Source organism: Hypanus sabinus, chromosome 2 (genome assembly GCF_030144855.1).
Source record: "Hypanus sabinus isolate sHypSab1 chromosome 2, sHypSab1.hap1, whole genome shotgun sequence".
Taxonomy (NCBI): Eukaryota; Metazoa; Chordata; class Chondrichthyes; order Myliobatiformes; family Dasyatidae; genus Hypanus; species Hypanus sabinus.
In genome coordinates this window covers 177,450,630-177,468,919 of record NC_082707.1, presented here as the reverse complement: position 1 = coordinate 177,468,919, position 18,290 = coordinate 177,450,630, and the positions used below count along the sequence as shown (strand labels likewise).

General features: G+C 41.1%; 1 long non-coding RNA gene across 1 annotated transcript; it reads left to right on the top strand.

The window, feature by feature from the left end:
• The first annotated feature begins 451 nt into the window (after window positions 1-451).
• On the top strand, window positions 452-17,186 carry LOC132405679 (uncharacterized). Its single transcript, XR_009515946.1, has 3 exons — window positions 452-557; window positions 8,453-8,531; window positions 17,054-17,186. It is a non-coding gene; the product is annotated as an uncharacterized LOC132405679 (long non-coding RNA).
• Window positions 17,187-18,290: the final 1,104 nt, after the last annotated feature.

Below are 18,290 nucleotides of genomic sequence, written 5' to 3'. Positions count from 1 at the left end.
AAAGCAGGGATGGCCAACCTGTGGCGCATGCGCCTAAAGTGGCACATTGGATGATTAGAAGTGGCACAATGAACAGTAGGAAAATGAGTTCTTATTTATAGCGGGTCCATCAGGAAAACCGTTGCACATTGTTTGTGAAAACACTTTCTCACATAATAGAAGACTTGATCTTAATAGACACTATAAAACACAACATCAGACCGAAATAGAAGGAAAACTGAAGCTAGTGCTTGGGTCTGAGTTATGGAAAGAACATGGGATTAAGAAAATGGTAGAAGTCAAAAGACAAAATATATTTGTTAAAAGTCTCATTAAGTAATGTTTATCTTGTTTTTATATTAAATCAATATATCGTAAAAATGCTAAATATGTCCATATTAACATTTTTACAGGAATTGAATGGGGGTACAAGCGTTGTAAGGCACATCGGAACTCGTGCGTGAAAAAATTGATGCATGGAATGTGAAAGGTTGGCCACCCCTGATTTAAAGGAAAGAGTCACTACATTTACTGGAGCAATCAATGCTAACGGATCTGTGAGAATAGACAATGTCACGGTAATTAATGAATTTTGTAGTGCTGCTTCAGCTAGGTTGTTAACTGCTCAGTTAATAAAGACCATAAAACATAGGAGCAGAATTCAGCCATTTGGCCCATCGAGTATCTTGGGTCCCTGAGTGTCATATCCTGCAAATCAGTGTTTCTCAACCTAGGGGTTCCACAAGGGATCGTGATTTAAAAAAAACTAAATGTTTTTTTTTTAACTTCACCCAATGCACGATGCGAGTACTCGAAGTAGTGGGCAGTGACCAAGCAGCCCCGTTAGCAATCTCGTTAGAGGTCTCTCACCCCAGTATGGCAGTGTAGAACCGTGTTTATTTGATTGAGTTCATTCTCCCTTTTTGATGTGACATAGAGGAGGCCATTGATAATTGGTGAGCGCTGAATTGCACAGAGGGTAGGTTGATGAGGAGCGTGAAGTGCGTTTTCCGAGCATTGAAAGGACTCATCTAACTTGGGCTGTGACATCAGCTTCTCCCTCCTGAATTATCTCCCCGAACTTCCCCTTATGAAAATAGTAAGGTCAGATTTTGCTGACCATTTTGAAGATGAAGAATAGCTTACTTAGTGGACATTCTTCATCAAATCAACCAATTGAACAAGTCTGCAAGGCCTTGGAAAAAAAGTTTTGACTTCAAGTGACAAGATTCTTGGATGTAAAAGGAAACTGAATAATGCTGCAAAAGGAAACCTTGCAATGTTTCCACTGCTGCTTGGGCTTGAGGGTGAGAAAGGATATCAGAAGGTCTTGAGACTTACTGAAAACCACCTGGAAGAATTGCAGAACAAAATTATACAATACTTTTATTCCCTTTCAACAGAAGTGAGGGACCCTTTCACTGAATCTTCTGCTCAGCCTGAGGACTTGACTTTGAGAGAAAAGGAAGAATGGTGTGAGCTGCAGTCAAGATGAGCTTTGGGTTTAAATTCAAAAGCCTTCTAACCTGAACTAAAGGTTTCTCTTAAACTACCTCATTCAAATGACGGCCTTTTGTCAAATGCCTAAGCAAAACACTGAGCAATGCTGTTTGAGTAGGCAGCAGTGCCTTTTATCAGAATACTTACTATCTGATACTGATAGTTTTATCTCAAACAATATCTTCTTTCATTCATCGATTGCTAAACTAACATTCAGATATGACATTTGGTGGTTTGGTTTTCAAATCAGAATCAGATTTAATACCACTGACACCTATTGTGAAATTCATTAACTTTACAGCAACAGTACAATAAAATACATGATAAATATAGAACAAAAACTGAATTACAGTAAGTATATGTATGTTTATTAAATTGTTGTTAAAATAAATAGTGCAAAAACACATAAAATAAATAGTTCATAGGTTCAATGTCCATTTAGAAATCAAATGATAGAGGAGAAGAAGCTGTTCCTAGCTGGCTGAGTGTTTACCCACAGGCTCCTGTCCCTCCTTCGTGGGTGGTGGGTGTCTTTAATGATGGGCGCCACCTTTCTGAGGCACCGCTGCTTGAAAGTGGCATATAAATTTTAAAAAATTGATGAAATACTGGAAATGACATAAGTGTTGATTATATTAAAGTTCCAGTTGTCCTTTTTCACAGCAAATAAATATCAATTCATCTGCTTTTAACACGCTCGGGATGGAACCTCTGAACTCCGAGTAACATCCCTGAGGAGTATCCACAGGGACCTCAAAAGTGTTGTACAAGTATCATTAAAGAAGAAATAGCAAGGCATCTGGAAAGAAATGGATCTACCAGGCAGACGCAGCATGAATTCAGCAAAAGCAGGTCCTGTTTGACAAACTTACGGGAGTTCTTTTAGGATATAATGAGCACAGTGGAAAGAGGGCAACAGATGGATGTCATTTACTTTGATTTCCAGAAGGTGTTTGATAAGGTGCTACATAAAAGAATTATCCATAAGATAAGGAGGTTTAGAGTTAGGGATGATGTATTAGCATGGATAGAGGATTGCCTAACTAATTGAAAACACAGATTTAGGATACATGGGTATTTCTTTGTTTGGCAATCAGTGGTGAACGCTGTGCTACAGGAGTCGGTGCTGGGCCCGCAACTTCACGATATACATTAACAATCTGGAAGAGGGGACAGAGTGTAGTGTATCTAAGCTTGCTGATGATACTAAATTGAGTGGAACAGCAATTGTGTAGAAGATACAGAGAGTCTGCAGAGAGATATAGATCAATTAAGTGAGTGGACAAGGGCTGGCAGACGGAGTACAATGTTGATAACGCAAGGTCATCCACTTTGGAAGTAAAAATGGAAGATCAAGTTATTTAAATGCAAAAAATTGCAGCATACTTCTTTGCAGAGGGACTTGGGAGTGCTTATGCGTGAATCAGAAAAGGTTGATTTGCAGGTGCAGCAGGTTATCAAGTTGGCCTTCATTGCTAGAGGGATTGAATTTAAGAGTAGGGAGATTACGCTGCAAATGTGCAGGTACTGGTGCATTCAGTTCTGGTCTCCTTACTTAAGGAAGGATATATTGGCTTTGAAGGCAGTGTGGAGGAGGTTCACCAGGTTGCAACCAGAGATGAGGGGTTAGACTATGAGGAGAGGTTGAATTGCCTGAGACTGTACTCGCTGGAATTCAGAAGAATGAGAAGAGATCTTACAGAAACATAAAATGATGAAAGGGCGAGATAAGATAGAGGCAGGAAAGTTGTTTCCACTGGTAGATGAGACAAGAACTAAGGGACATAGCCTCAAGATTTGGGGAGTAAATTCAGGATGGAGGTGAGGAGGAACTGCTTTTTCCAGAGAGTGGTGAATCTGTGGAATTCTCTGCCCAGTGAAGCAGTGGAGGCTACCTCAGTAAATATATTCCGGACAAGGTTGGATAGATTTTTGCCCAATAAGAGAATTAAGGATTATGGGAAAAAGGCTGGTAGATGGAGATGAGTCCTTGGCCAGATCAGCCATGAACTTATTAAATGGCAGAGCAGTCTCAATGGACTGGATGGCTTACTGCTGCTCCTATTATGTTCTAAGTATCAGTATGTTGAAGGAGCTATGGCAGGAAAAGGATGCCTTGGCTTGCTTCCCTTCATAGGCAGAGGCTTTAAGCATGTGGGTTGGGTCATAATGTTGCATCTGTACAGGAGATTGATTAGACCACACTTAGAATAATATTTGCAGTTCTAGCCATTGCATTTATGAAGGGATATGGCAGTGTTTGAAAGTTTGTCGAGAGAGTCATCAGATTGTTGTCTGGAATGGAGAGTTTTAGTTACATGGATAATTTGGGAATGGAGAGCAGGAGGTTGATGGATAATTTTAATAGAATTTTATAAAATTATGAAAACCATAGGATAGATAGATAGTCTTTTTACTGGATAGGGATGTCTAAAACTTGAGGATATGGGTTTAAGGTGAGCAGGGAAATAATTAAGGGAGATCTGAGGACAAGCTTTGATAGAGCACTAGGGAAAAGGAACAAGCTGCCAAAGGAAGCTGCAGAGGCAGGTACAATTACAGTATTTAAAAGACGTTTGAATCAGTTCATAGCTAGGAAAGGAGAAGAGGGATATGGGCTGGACAATAGTGGAGAGAGGTATTAGTATTGGCATAGGATGAGCAGTACCAAAGGGCATGTTCTAGAACTATTATGATGTTTGTTATAAACAGGGACTGAGGAAAGTCACCGGAAGCTCTAGGTAATGGGAGACTTACGATGGAGAAAAAAATGCAGTAAGATGTTGTTTACCATATGTTTAAGGTTGTTTCTACTGGGACAATACAGAGAAAGAGGTAGAGAAGGTGAAGTAAAAGAAATGGAGAGATTATATGACAATGGGAATGAGGTGGGAAGTGAAAAAGGATGGTAATAGGACATTGACTGATTGGCAGGAGGCAAAGAATGGGAATAAAGGGAGCCTTTACTGGTTGGCTGCCAGTGACTAGTAGTGCTTTACAGAGGTCGGTGTTAAGACAGCTTCTTTTTACGTTATATGTCAATGACTTGGATGCCGGAATTCATGGCTTCTGGGCTAAGTTTGTGGACAATATGAAGATAGGTGGAGGGGCAGGTAATTTTAAGTAGAGAATGATTTAGACAGATTCGGAGAATGGTCAGAAATGCCAGATGAAATACAGTGTCGGGAAGTGTACGGTCATGGACTTTGATAGAAGAAATGAAAGGGTAGACTACTTTCTAACTGGAGACAAAATTTAAAAATCTGAGGTGCAAAGGGACTTAGGAGCCAAGTCAAGTTTATTGTCATTTAATTCTATACATGTATACTGTCAAATGAAACAATGTTTTTTTGAAGACTGTAAAGCACTGTAGTATATATAAGACATAACATAATCTTATGAAAGTAAAGATGAAATTTACAGATAGATTACACACAAATGAACAAACCGAAGTGTATAAAATAAGTATTATAAGGTACAGAACAGATTAACCAGTGACACTTTGAATGCAGTACAGCAGGGAATTCAGAAGCCAAATGGCCTGAGGGAAGAAACTATTTTCCATCCTGACCCTTCTTGTTTTTATGCATTTGAGTATTCTGCCTGATGGTAGAAAGTCAAAGAGGAAACTGGATGGATGGGTGGGATATTTAATAGTACTAAGGGGCCTGTGGATAAATGCAGATAAATGTCCCCGATGGATGGTAGGGAGACCCAGTTTCCTCAGTCTCCTTAGAAAGTGGAGATGCTGATGCCACCTTGTTTAGGGAGATGATATTAGGTGACCAGATGAGGTCATCCATGATATAAACTCCCATGAAGTTGGTGCACTTAAATCTCTCTATGGAGGAGCCATGTATTCGCAGAGGGGAATGGTTCATCTGCATCTTTCTGAAGTCCACAATGATTTCCTTGGTCTTCTCCATGTTCAGACTTTAGTTGTTCTCATACCAATCGACTAGCCTCTCTACTTCCTCTCTGTAATCTGACTCATCGTTGTTGATGAGGCAAAACACTTGCGTCATCCGCAAACTTGATAAGATGGTGTGAGCTGAATCCTGTGACACAGTCACACATCAGCATTGTGAACATCAGCAGGCTGTTGAGAAGTCCAGGATCCAGTTGCAGAGGGAGGTGTTGAGGCCTGGCGAGGACAGTTTATGAGGCACGATGGTGTTAAACGCCCAACTGGCCTATAAACAGCAGCCTGCCATATGATGCCTCTCTTTCCTAGTAGGACAGGACAGAGGCTATTGCATCAGCAGTGGATTGATTTGAGTGATAAGCAAACTAGAAAGTGTCCAATGTAGCTGCAAGTTAGGCTTTTATGTACTCCATGACCAGCCACTCAAAGCAGTTCATAGTTGTAGATGTTAATGCCATTGGACGATGGTCATTCAGACAGTTTACTGTGACCTTCTTTGGCTCTGGATTGATGGTTGCCGCTTTGAAAACCGAGGGGACAGTGGACTGTTCCAGAGAGAAGTTGAATATATCAGTCAGCATCTCAGCTGGGCTGGGCAGTATTTCAGAACCCAAACCTGCTATGTTATCGGGCCCTGCAGCTTTATAGAGGTTGACTCTGGCCAGGATTTTTCCTCACCTCACCTCTGCTTCAGCCATCCTCGTGCAGAGTTTCCTAATGGTTAATTTGCAGATGGTGAGGAAGGCAAATGCAATATGAGCATTCATTTCAAGAGGAACTGCATATAAAAGTAAGGATGTAATGTTGAGGATTTATAAGGCACTGGAGAGGCCTCATATGGAGTATGAGTAGTAGTTTTGGGCCTCTTGTCTTAGAAATGATGTGCTGACACTGGAAAGGGTTCAAAAGAGGTTGTCAAAAATGACTCCGGGACTGAAAGGCTTGCCATACGAAGATGTTTGACGGCTCTTGTCCTCTACTCACTGGAATTCAGAAGAATGTGGGGTGACCTCTTTGAAACATATTGAATGGTGAAAGGCCTTAGATAGATGGATGTGGAGAGGATGTTTCCTTTGGGGGGGGGGGGGGGTCTAAGACCAGAGGACACAGCCTCCGAATAGAAGGTCATCCATTAAGAATGGAGTTGAGGAGGAATTTCTTTAGCTAGGGAAGGGTGAATCTGTGCAAGCTAAGTCAGTGGGTATATTTAAGGCAGAGGTTGACAGATTATTGATTAGCCAGAGCATGAAGGGATACAGGGAGAAGGCAGGAGATTGGTGCTGAGAGGGAAAATGGATTAGCCACAATGAAATGGCTGAGCAGACTTGATGGGCCAAAATGGCCTAATTCTGCTCCTCTGTCTTACGGTCTTAGTATTCTATTATTTTTATTTGCAAAGTTTGTCATCTTTTTGGTTGCTTGTCAGTCTTCGTTTAAGTACAGCTTTAATAAAATTATTTTCTAGTTTTTCCTGTAAATGCCTGCAAGAAAATAAATTGTAAGATAGTATATAGTAATGTATCTGTACTCTGATAATAAATTTGAACATGTAAAGTGGGAGAAAAGCTCAGTTGAAATGCTGTAAATGGGAGAAGTAGAATAATTGTCTGAAATGAAAAGCTGGAAATGCAAAATGAAAAGTGAAAATGCTAGAAAAACTCATCATTATTGAAATTATTGAACTCCAGTATTGAGTCCAAAAACCTGTCATAATGCAAGAAGATGAAATATTGTTTCTCAACCTACACCAAGCTTCATTAGAACAATGTGATCAGGGTGGAATTGGGATGGACAATTAAAGTGGCAGGCAATCTGAAGATATAAATTAATTAATTTTTGCATACAGAAGGTTCTGCTGACAACCTTTTATTCTGAAATACTGAACCCAAAATGTAGGAGTTTTAGAGATTGCCTGAACTGAAAACTGTGACCCCAACTGCAGAAAGGGTGACGGCTTTGTAGAAAACCTGGCCTCTGCCATAGCCATCCTAAGCTTCCAGTTGCAAACCATTTAAACTTTTCTCCCTGTGCTCACATCGACTCGTCTGTCCATTGCCTCCTGCATTGGCGTGGTGAAGACAAATACAAACTAGAGGAACGTTAACTCGTATTCTGCCAAAGTAGTCTACAGTTTAGTGGTGAGAATGCTGAATTCTCCAATTTCAGGTAACTGGCTCTAAATATTCCTTTCTCTTTCCTCCTGATCCATGTAGGCCATTTTACTTATCCCCTTCTTCCCAGCTCCAGCACTCTTTGCCCTCCTTCAGTTGATCTGCATATCACCCATGTGAGCCATCTGATCCCCTATTCTCTCCTCTCCCCCAACTGGTCCCCTTTTGCTATGCATTCCTCCCTTATCTGGTTTCACTTACAACTTTCCTTTCTTATCAGATTCTGTAATTTATAGCCGAGAAGGGTCTCGGCCTAAAACGTTGACTGGTTGTTTGGTTGTTCATTTCCATGGATGCTGCCTGGTCTGCTGAATTCCTCCAGTACTTTGTTTTTGTGTGTGTGTGTGTGTGTGTTGCTTTGATTTCCAGTGTCTGCAGACTTTCTCGTGTTTATCTTCAGCCCTTTGTTGTTTTCTTAGCCTTTCTCGCTATTTCTACAGAGGGGTAGACACTGGACCACTGGACTCTCTCCCATCTGGCACTATCTGCCCATCAATCTCTCCTGGCTTGGATCCAGCTCCAGCTGCACCTCTATACCAGCTAAGTACCTCAGTCTGATGCAGGGGAATCCCTTTACTACCACAGGTGCTTCTTGACCATTGAGTTCCTCTGGTAATTTGTTTCTTCTCTAGATCCCAGCATCTATAACCTCATTATTTGTTATTCTCAGTTGAGGCATGGATTCTCCCCAGATTTATAGGTTTAGATTTATCCCTAGATCTATTTCCCAACTTAAAAGTCCAGGAATCAATGGCATCAAAGGTTATGGGGAGAAGGCAGGAGAATGGGGTAGAGACCGATAATAAATCAGCTATGATGCAGTGGTGGAGCAAACTTGAGAAGATGAATGTTTTAATTCTGCTCCTATGTCTTATAGTATAATTCCAAGACCCATGTTCTACACTCTTCTCTGGAACAGCTGACCATGAAATGGCAAATGACAGCTAAAGACCTAAGTAAGATTTGGCTCCCACGTTAATTTGTATATTATGTTCTATTCAGTGTGTGATAAGAATTTGACCGAATTTTTCAGGTAATTTGAAATCCTTTAAGATTCTGCAATGAGAAGGACTTGATTACAATAGTCAGACTGTTAAAAGCTTGAGAAGAACAAAATTTCTTGGAGACAGAAGAGTCAGGTAGTTGTTCATTGGAACTACATATACTCTTTTATGGAAAACAAATAGCGTTCAAAGACAATAAATGGAATTGAATTGGTATTGGATTATTATTGTAACATGGACCAAGATGTTTCTCTTGTATTGAGGTAGAACAAGATAAAACAAATAACAATGCAGAATAAAGTGCAATAAAATGCAGCTTAGCTTGGTTACGTAGAAAAACCTACTGCACAATACAGGCCCTTTGGCCCACAACATGTACTTACTTTAGGAAATTACCTAGGGTTACCCATAGCCTTATGTTTTACTAAGCTCCAAGAGTCTCTTAAAAGATACTACGATATCCACTTAATCAGGTTCTCTCAGTTTGCTACTCAGACACACGGCATTCATGACTTTTCTTCTGGTAAATTCCAATTTTGCAAATTTCCTGTTTCCCCACTTCTGTTATTTGCTGACCTTCACTAACTCACACAATGGTTGTTGAAACCTTATATTTCTGGTATAAAAACAAATGCTGTGCATGATCAGCAACATGGTGAGAGAAACTGCTTGTGTTTCTCCCTTCAGATACTATTTTACTTTTCATGTATGAAAGGTTCTATTTCAGATTTCGGAAATGGTGGTTTTTGTATTTTTTTCTCCAGCGCCTACTCTGGAAATCTAAAAACCTTACCTTCACATTAGTTTCTTGAAATTGGGAAAAGCAACAGAAAAATTGCAGTCACTTTGGGGGAAGAAAACATATTCTAAATGTTTATTTCTTTTTGCACAGACTATTGATTTTGAAGATTATAAAAAAGATGTTTCCTTCCCCAGTGCTGAAATTAGAGGCTTATCCTGATCCCATTGTGAATATCTACTTTGATGCTCATCAACAGATGTGTAGAATCCAGTGGAAATGATTAGGACCAGATAGAAATGATGTTAATTCAACAGATTGGGTGACCTTTCAAGAACTAATGGAAGTATTTCAAAGACTCTTGAACTTGCTTTAACTGGATTAGGTCATTATCTTTTCATCCAACTCATTAAAAGAGTATTAGATATAAATTAAAGCAGCAGGATTAACTTGTAGCCTTTGAATCATGAAGAAGACATGCCCGTGGCTATGTTTCATTAGCAGTTTGAGGAGATTCAGTGTGTCACCAAAGACTCACACAAATTTCTTCAGATGGAGAGTATTCTGATTGGTTTCATCACTGCCTGGTACGAGGGGCTCCAATGCACAAGATTTAAAAAAGCTACAGGGGATTGTGGACTTGGCCAGCTCCATCATAGACACTAGCTGAGGACATCTCCAAAGAAGGTGGCATCCATCATTCAGGATCCTCACCATCTCGGGCATGCCTTCTTTTCATTACTAACATCATGGAAAAGATTCAGGAGCCTGGAGATCCGGACTCAATGTTTTAGGAACAGCTTCTTCCCCTCTGCCATCAGATTTCTGAATGGCCCTTGAACCCATCACAGAACCTCATGATTTTGTTCTCTTTTCTATCCATCTATCCATCCATCATATCCAGTTGACATATCCATCTAATTATCTGTCTCGCTCATCCATTTTTAACATGTATTTTAATGCTAATGTGCTCTGACTTTTATCCCTTCACAGTCTACAGCCACATAGTTAACTGAGAGGCACAAGGGAAGAATCAGCTCTTTCATAATTTGTTTTTTTTTTGTTGTCTTTTATCTGGTGTATTTTACTGAATAATAATTGGGTGGGAAGTTGGTCAAAAAGAAATGGGCAGAGTACTTCAAAACATATTGATTTTCACCCCAGAAGACATTTTATCAAATACATTGTTAACCTAAAGTATGGTAGATTAAATTCAGCTGCTGCTAAAATGTATTCAGTAATAGACTGCGGATGGAAATAAAAAAAACAATGTACATGCTTTCTTATCACATTAAATTTTAAACAGTTTTTGAAATACAATTAACTAAAGAGCAATATGATGTCAAACCATTTGAATGCTGATATTTCTACATATGTATCAATGTGTTTGCATATATTTTCTGTCATTTATAAAACGTTCTGTGTACCTTTGGTAAATGCCATAGATTGACTGACAAATAATCACTGTTCTATTTGGCAGAGTCTTACTTAAGTAAAGCAAGTAGGAACACAGTAACTGCAAACCAGCTGAAGTTATAAAGATGAGGTTGTGGACACAACTGCACATATTCTCCTCATACCTAACCACTGCAAAAATTGACAAATTTAAATTCCTGCATGTACCCATCCCATATCAATACTACAAAGATCCCCTGTGGCGACTGTGAGCATCCATACCAGGCTCTGTTCAGCTCCCACTCAACAGAAATCATCATGCTTCCTTCCTTCCTTCCCTTTTATAGAACAAAGAACATTACAGCACAGTACAGGTCATTCAGCCCACAATGTTGTGCCGATATTTAACCTATTCCCCGATCTATCTAACCTTTCCCTCTACATAGCCCTCCATTTTTATGTCACGTGCCCATCTATGAGTTTATTAAATGTTGCTAATAAATCTGTCATTAGGTCACACATCCTCCATTCTATGTAAAGAGCTTACCTCTAAAATTCCCCCCATGCTTTCCTCTAATCACCTTAAAATTATATCCCCTTATATTGGCTATTTCCACCCTAGTTATCCACTCGATTTATGCCTCTTACCTTGTACACCTCTTGTCCTCCTTTGCTCCAAAGAGAAAAGCCTTAGATCACTCAACCTGTCCTGTTAAGACTTGCCCTCTAGTCCAGGCAGTATCCAGATAAATCTCCTCTGCATCCTCCTCTAAAGCTTCCACAGCCTTCCTATAATAAGGTGACCAGGACTGAGCACAGTGCTCCAAGTATGGTTTAACCAGGGTTTTATAGAGCTGCAACAGTACCTCATGACTCTTGAGCTCAATCCCTCCAACGAAGACCAATGTACTGTTAACTTACTTAGCAACTCTATCAACTTGTGTGGCAACTTTGAGGGATCTATGGGTATAGAAACATAGAAAACCTACAGCACAATACAAGCCCTTCGGCCCACAAAGTTATGCCAAACATGTCCCTACCTTAGAAATTACTAGGCTTACCTATAGCCCTCTATTAGCCTTGTAATCTTCTAGATCTCTAACATTACCTAGCTCCCCGAACCTTTTGTAAGCTTTTCTTTTCTTCTTGACTAGATTTATTACAGTCTTTGTACACCATGGTTCCTGTACCCTACCATAACTTCACTCTCATTGGAACGTACCTACGCAGAACTCCAAACAAATAACCCCTGAACATTTGCTACATTTCTTCTGTAATTTTCCCTGAGAACATCTGTTTCCAATTTAAGCTTCCAATTTCCTGCCTGATAGCATCATAATTCCCCTTACTCCAATGAAACGCTTTTCTAACTTGTCTGTTCCTATCTCTCTCCAATGCTATTGTAGAGATAGAATTATGATCACTAGCTCCAAAATGCTCTCCCACTGAGAGATCTGACACCTGACCAGGTTCATTTCTCAATACCAAATCAAGTACAGCCTCTCCTCTTGTAGGCTTATCTACATATTGCGTCAAGAACCACACCTAACAAACTCCACCCCATTTAAACCCCTTGCTCTAGGGAGATGCCAGTCAATATTTGGGAAATTAAAATCTCCCATCACAACAACTCTGTTATTATTACATCTTTCCAGGATCTGTTTCCCTATCTGCTCATCTATATTCATATTACTATTGGGCAGCCTATAAAAAACACCCAGTAAAATTATTGACCCCTTCCTGTTCCTAATCTCCACCCATAGAGACTCCGTAGACAGTCCCTCTATGGCGTCCACCTTTTCTGCAGCTGTGACGCTATCTCTGGTCCTGCTTCTCAACTTCTTTCCTAACTCCCTGTAGTCTTTTTTTCAGGTCCTCTTCCCTTTTCCTACCTATGCCATTGGTACCAATATGTACCACGACCTCTGGCTGTTCTCCCTCCCACTGCAGGATATCTTGGATGCGATCTGAAACGTCCTGGACCCTGGTACCTGAGAGGCAAACTTACCATCCAAGTTTCATTCCTGCATCCACAGAATCACCTGTCTGGCTCTAACTATAGAGTCCCCTATCACTACTGCCTTCCTCTTTCTTTCCCTACGCTTCTGAGCCACAGGGCCAGACTCTGTGCCAGAGGGATGACCTTTGTTGCTTCCCTCAGGTAGGCTGTCCCCACCTAACAGTACTCAAACAGGAGTACTTATTGTCAAGGGGTACTGCCACAGGGGTACTCTCTAGTACCTGACTCTTGCCCTTCCCTCTCCTGACTGTGACCCACTTGTCTGTCTCCCGTGACCACCTGCTTATAACTCCTTTCTATCACCTCCTCGCTCTCCCTGACCAGGCGAAGGTCATCAAGCTGCATTTCCAGTTCTCTAACTTGGTCCCTTAGGAGCTGCAGCTCGATGCACCTTGTGCAGGTATGTACCCAAAGATCCTGCCGTTCCTCAGAACTGCCAAGAATCCCGCCATTAACCCCGTATTCCACCTTCAAATTGAATCATTTTTCACTTTTCTAGATTGAACTCTCTCTGCCACTTCTCAACCCAGATCAGCATCCTGTCAATGTCCCATTGCAACCTACAACCCTCCACACTCTCCACGACTCCACCATTCTTTGTGTCATCAGCAAAATTCCTAACCCATCCTTCTACTTCCTCCTCCAAGGCATTTATAAAAATCACAAAGAGCAGGGGTCCTAGAACAGATCCTTGCAGAACATCACTGGTCACTGACTTCCAGGCGCAATATGTCCATCTACTACTATTGACTGAGGTGAAGCCAAATCCTTAGAGGAGAGAGTCCTAAGGAGGGTCACAAGTATGAAGGAGTTAACATATGAGGAGCGTTTGGCAACTTTGTGCCTTTACTCTTTGGAATTTTGAAGAATGCGTGGGGATCTCATTAAAACCTACCAAATGTTGAAAGGACTAGCTGAGGTGAATGTGGAGAGGAAGTTCCTTCTGATGGGGGCATCCAGAGCTAGAGGGCACAGCCTTAAAATTGAGGGGTGACCTTTTAGAACAGAAGTAAGGAGGAATTTTTTTTAGCCACTGAGAATCTGTGGAATGATCTGCCACGGATGAGGTGGAGGCCAAGTCCGTTGGTATATTTAAAGCCAAAGTTGATAGATTCCCGATTGGTCTGTACATCAAGGGATATGGTGAGAGGGCAGGCGTATGGGGTTGAATGGGTCCGGGATCAGCCATGGTGGAGCAGACTCGATGGGTTGTATGGTCTAATTCTGCTCCTATGTCTTATGATTGGAAGACATAGAATCCTTGTGGGTAGAGCTAAGAAACTGTAAGGGTAAAAAGACCCTGATGAAAGTTATATACAGGTCTCTGACAGTAGCCAGGATGTGGGCTACAAATTATAACAGAAGATAGAAAAGGCATGTCCAAAGGGCAATGTTATGATAGTCATGGGGCTTTTCAATAAGCAGATAAATTGGGAAAATCAGGTTGGTGCTGGATCTCAAGAGGGGGAGTTTTTGAATGCCTATGAGATGGCTTTAAAGAGCAGCTCGTGGTTGAGCCCACTAGGGGAAAGCCAATCTGCATTGGGTGTTATGCAATGAACTAGAATTAGTTATAGAGCTTAAGGTAAAGAAAAATAGAGGGTTATGGGGTAGTGCGGGTTTAGTACTTTATTTTAAGGATTATGTGGGTCAGCACAACATGGAGGGCCAAAGGGCCTATACTGTGCTGTAATGTTCTATGGTTCTAATCCTTAAGAAAACATGATTAGAATATGGTAGAATTCAACTTGCAGTTTGAGAGGAAGAAGATAAAGTCAGATGTATCAGTGTTACAGTGGAGTAAAGGGAATTACAGAGGCACGAAAGAGGAACTGGCTAAAGGTGATTGAAAGGGGATTCTTAATACGGATGATGGCAGAGCAGCAATGGTTGGAATTTCTAGCAGCACAGGGTAGATACATCCCAAAGAGGAAATATTCTAAAGGCAGGATGACACAATTGTGGCTGACAAGAGAAATCAAAACCAACATAAAAGCCAAAGAGTGAGCATATAATAGAGTAAAAACTAATAGGAAGTTAGAGGACTGGAAAGCTTTTAAAAACAACCAGAAGACAACTAAAAAGTTATAAAGGGGGAAAAGATGGAATAAGTTAGCCAACAATATTAAAGAGTATATCAAAGTTTCATCAGAGGTATAGAGTGAAAGAGAGAAGAGAGTAGATATCAGACCACTGAAAAATGATGCTGGAGAGGGAATAATAGGGGACAAGGAATTGAGTATTTTGCATCAGTATTCAGTGTGGAAGACACTAGCTGTGTTCAGAAGTTTGAGAGGGTCAGGGGTCAGAAGTGAGTGAAGTTGCCATTACTAGAGAGAAGGTGCTTGGGAAACTGAAGGGTCTGAAGGTAGATAAGTCACCTGGACCAGAAGGACTACACCACTGGGTTCTGAAAGAGGTGGTTGAAGGGATTGTGGGTAAGAATCAATTGATTCTGTCATGGTTTCGGAGGACTGAAAAAATGTAAATGTGACTCAGCTCTTCAAGAAAAGAGAGAGGCAGAAGAAAGGAAATTATAGGCCAATTAGTCTGACCTCAGTGGTTGAGAATATGTTAAAGTTGATTGTTAAGGATGTGGTTTCAGGTTACTTGGAGGCATGTGATAAAATAGGCATTAGTAAGCATGGTTTCCTCAAGGGAAAATTTTGCCTGACAGACCTGTAGGAATTTTTTAAAGAAGAAACAACCAGGACAGACAAGAGAATTGCTTGGTGTTGTAGTTGGATTTTTAGAAGGCCTTTGACAAGGTGGCACACGTGAGGCTGCTTAACCATCTATGAGCCCATGGTATTAGAGGAAATATTCTGCCATGGATAAAGCAGTGGCTGATTGGTAGGAGGCACAGAATGGGAATAAAATGAGCCTTTTCTGGTTGGCTGCTGGTGACTAGTGGTGCGCTGCAGGGATCTGTGTTAGGACTGCTTTTTATATTGTATGCCAATGATTTGGAAGATGCAATTGATGGCATTTTGACCAAGTTTGTGGATGATATGAAGGTAGCTGCAAGGGCAGATGGTGCTGAAGAAGCAGAGGGACTTGGGCAGATTAGGAGAATGGGCAAAGAAGTGCCAGATAAAATACAGTACTAGGAAGTGTATGGTCATGCACTTTGGTAGAAGAAATAGATTATTTTCTAAGTGGGGAGAAAATTCAGAAATCCATGGTGCAAAGGGACTTGGAAGTCTTCGTGCAGGATTCCCTAAAAGTTAATTTGTAGGTTGAGTCGGTGGTGAGGAACACAATTGCAATGTTAGCATTCATTTTGAGAAGATTAGAATAGAAAAGCAAGGATGTAATGTTAAAGCTTTATAAGGCACTGATAAGGCCTCACTTGAAGTATTATGAGAAGTTTGGGCCCCAAATCTAAGAAAGGATGGGCTGACATTGGAGAGGGTACAGAGGAAGTTCAGAAGAATGATTCCAGGAATGAAAGGGTTACTATATGAGGACCAATTGATGACTCTGGGACTGTACTCACTGGAATTAAGAAGAATGCAGGCAGATCTCATTGAAACCTATTGAATATTGAAAGGTCTTGACAATGGATGTAGTGAGGATGATTCCTATGATGGAGGAGCCTAGGACCAAAGGGCACAGCCTTGGAATAGAAAGATGTCCATTTAGAATGGAGATGAGCCAGAGAGTGGTGAATCTGTGGAAGTTGTTGCCATGGGCAGCTTTGTAGGCCATGTCATTGGGTATATTTAAGTTATTAGAGGTTGATAGGTTCTTGATTAGTCAGGGCATGAAGGGTTATGGAAGAAGGCACAAGATTGGAGCTGAGAGGCAAATGGATCAGCCATGATGAAATGGTAAAAAACAGACGATGGGGCCTAATGGCCTAATTCTGCTCCTATATCTTATGGGCTTATCGTTCTAGCATCCCCTGCCTTCTGTGGGCAAGCTAATTTTGTATCCACGCAGCCAATTTCCATGTATTCCCTGTTTATGTTGGATCTTCCTCTACTACGATTGGAAAACCAAGGTTCAAGGCAGCTCACCGCCACCTTCTTGCCAGGCATGATCACACACAGTAAATGATTAAAAAAAACTAAACAAAAACTAATCCCGTTTTAAAGCTGGGATCAAATAGCACACAAGATAGCAGGGTGTTTGTTGTGGTGAGAGACTAAGAATGGGCTTGTCAGTTAAAGAACTTAATCTGTGCTTTTTGTCTTTCAACTAGTTAGCCAAGCCTTAGTTCGCCTAGTGCAGTGAATTGCCTCATACTGAGTTGTGTAATTATATCTGTATAATTCACTATAATTATTTAATTATTTTCTGTGTTTGTATTGACAGGGATGACCACAGTTTGAATAATGGTATTATGGCAACAACCTTTCCCCTCAGTGCCAGCACAACAAAGGAACTGGTCATTGGCTTCAGAAAGGAGCAGCGCACATGCCCCTGTCTACAACAATGGTGCTGAGGTGAGAGAGATGAGAGCTTCAAGTTCCCAGGGATGAACACCACCAGTAGCCTGTCCTGGTTCACCCACGTTGATACCACAGCCAGGAAAATGAATCAATGCCTCCACTTCCTCAGGAGGCAAACGAAATTTGGCATGACCTCTTTGACCATCATCAATTTATTTTCATCATTATATCATAAGAAACATCTCGTCTGGATTGATTTGGCAAATGATGTGCTCATGATTGTAATACACTGCAGAGAGTTGAGGACACAGCTCAACACATCATAGAGACCAGCCTCCCCTCCAAAGACTCTGTCCACACTGCCACTACCTCAGTAAAGCAGCCAGCATCATCAATGACCTCACCCATCCCGGGCATTCCCTCTTCAATAATGAAAAACTTGTATAGTGACTGTTAATACGTGCATCAGTTCTTTACACAGTGTGTTAAGAACATGTTAGAACAATAACAATGTAGAATAAAATGTAACAGCTACAGAGAATGTGCAGTGCTGGTAGACAATATGGTGTATGGTCACAATGAGGTAGATCATGAGGTCAAGAGTCCATCTTATCATATAAGAGGTCCATTCAATAGTATAACAATGGGGTTAAAGGTGCCCTCAAGTGTGGTGGTACAGGTTGAGTACCCCTTATCTGAAATTCTGAAATCCAAAAACCGTAAGACATAAGAGCAGAATTGGGTCATTTGACCCACTGAACCTGCTCTACCATTCAATCACGGCTGATCCTTTTCTCCTCCTCAGCCCCATGCCCTGGTCTTCTCCCCGTAACCTTGGATATATGGTCAATGCCGTGGCTTTATCAATCTCCGCATTAAACACACCCAGTGCTGGCCTTCACAGCTGCCTGTGGTAACAAATTCCACAAATTCACCACCCTTGGGCTAAAGAAATTTCTCTGCATCTCTGTATTAAATGGATGTCCCTCTACCCTGAGGCTCTGCCCTCTTGTCCTGTACTCCCCCACCATAGGAAACATCCTTTCCACATCTACTCTGTCTAGACCTTTCAACATTGGAAAAGTTTCAATGAGATCCCCACTCTAAATTTCAGCAAGTACCGGCTCAGAGCCATAAATGACATAGGTAGGAAAAGGGAG